The sequence below is a fragment of the Musca domestica genome, unplaced genomic scaffold (genome assembly GCF_030504385.1).
Source record: "Musca domestica strain aabys unplaced genomic scaffold, Musca_domestica.polishedcontigs.V.1.1 145, whole genome shotgun sequence".
NCBI classification, from domain to species: Eukaryota; Metazoa; Arthropoda; class Insecta; order Diptera; family Muscidae; genus Musca; species Musca domestica.
In genome coordinates, this window is record NW_026712200.1 from 344,609 (window position 1) to 346,734 (window position 2,126).

General features: G+C 34.3%; 1 long non-coding RNA gene across 1 annotated transcript; it reads left to right on the plus strand.

Moving 5' to 3' along the window:
- The first annotated feature begins 391 nt into the window (after positions 1-391).
- On the plus strand, positions 392-1,130 carry LOC131801187 (uncharacterized). The gene is made up of 3 exons (XR_009341730.1): positions 392-513; positions 579-703; positions 757-1,130. It is a non-coding gene; the product is annotated as an uncharacterized LOC131801187 (long non-coding RNA).
- The last annotated feature ends 996 nt before the right edge of the window (positions 1,131-2,126 follow it).

Genomic DNA, 2,126 nt, shown 5'->3' on the forward strand with positions numbered 1-2,126 from the left:
ATTTTCCATGACTGATTCCCAGTAAGTAAAATGTAAAATGAGGAAGAAGCTAAAATAAATATTTTTCTCTAGATTAGTTAGTTACTTCAGGCTAAGTAAGGATGCATTTAAATATGTTTTGGGTCAAATCACTCCAGACCTCCGTAACCGGCTTAAATCTACAAGTGTCCCAAATACACTAAAACTAGCCGCAACAATTCGAATACTGGCTGAAGGAAGTTATCAAAAGGGTGCTGGGAACGATTTCAATGTCAGTTTATCACAGTCGTCTGTCAGCAATGTGTTCCGCGAGTGCATAGAAGTATTGCATAATAAGCTGTGTCCAAATTGGATCTCTTTTCCCACCACAGAAGAAGAGAAATATGAAATTAAGGAACATTTTTTGAAAATACTGGATTTCCTGGTGTGATTGGATGTATTGATGGAACGCACATAAAAATTGTTGCGCCAAGAATGGAAGAGAGATTCAAATACTTGAACCGGAAAGGCTTCAACAGTCTCAACGTAACGGTGGTATGTTGCATAACTTATAAATAATGCAAATAGCTTTACTGATTACTGTGTGATCATAAATTAAGAATTAGATATATATCATCACACCATCATGGATCCGTTCACGACTCGTTGGTTTGGAATACAAGTGATTTGAAACAACACATGAAAGAAAACTTTGACAATGGCGAAAGAAATACATGGATATTAGGTACATATATTAAATAAAATTAGTTATGACTTTTATCAAGTTCGTTGTTTTAGGTGACGCAGGATATCCATTGGAAAAATTTTTAATTACGCCATTTAGATCAGCTGACGAAGGCTCACCAGAGTGTAGATTCAACAAAATACATTCAAAAACAAGAAATATAGTTGAACGAGCAATTGGGGTGTTGAAGAACAGATTACGTTGTATATTAGGAGCGAGACAATTGCATTACACCCCTGATATATGTGGAAAAGTAACAGCAGTTTGTGCAGCATTACACAATATTTCCATACATTTCAAAATTGAAATGCCGATAGTTAGTGCAAACCCCGTACTTCATGACAGATTCAAATGATGTTGAAATGAACGACGATTTGAATACATTAGACATAAGATCATCAATAATGCTATATTTAAGTAATTAATTCATTTTATTATTAATTATCTTATAAAAAGTAAAATTCATTTTTAATATTTAATATTTTTATATTCTTCTTTAAGAAATTTTATTTTGTCTTCCTTTAACTTATAACCAATTTTTCTTTGTTTTAACAACTCTTCATTCAGTTTGTAGTTTTTGCGTTGGTACCTCTCAATATCATTTAATGATCGTTTAACATCATTATATAACTCTGTTTGCACCTTCAACTGCTCTTCAAGAAGTTCATATTTGTGGTCACTTTTCTTTTGTCTTTTTGAAGAAGTCGTTCTAACCTCTTCCTGAAGTTCATTTTGATTCGGGTTATTTGTGCTTACAGAGGGAATCGTACAGACATCTTGGATGACAACAACCTGCTTCTGTTGCGTATTTCTGTGAAATCTGTTTACGCTTGGAGGAGTCAGTATGCAGGGATTGTGGTTTTCTTTGTCTTCGCCAATTTCAAACCCTTCAAACAGTTCCTCCTCAGTCTCCAGTTCACCAAGTATTGCACGCTGTTGAATTCCAATTGCTTGGTTGCCTGCATTTACAATTGTCTCCAATTGTAACAGGCGTGATGCTGCTTCCTCCGTTTCGCTTAAAATGAACTGCTTGAAGGGCCCTCCACCTGTAGCACGACATTCTGCCTTGTTATGAACAAGCTTTTTCCTCAATTTAAATTTGTAGTCGGCCCAAACATTCATCCAGGCTTCGCCAGTTCGAACCGGCGGTCCTAAGATATTGAGTTTTTCACCAATTTTGTTCCATTCTTCCTTAATGTTAATTTTTTCAAGCCACTGCTGTAACCTCTAGCCAAATTTGGATTCCTTTGCAAAATCTGGATCATTTCATCAAATTGTTTTTTTCGTTGTGACTTTAAATCTAGAAAAATAGAAATGTTAATAGATTTACATACATATATTTTTGTAATGTTGATACATACTTCTTATTCAAATCCATTTTGTATATAATTTATTCTTTTGTAAACTCAATTTGGGAAAACTT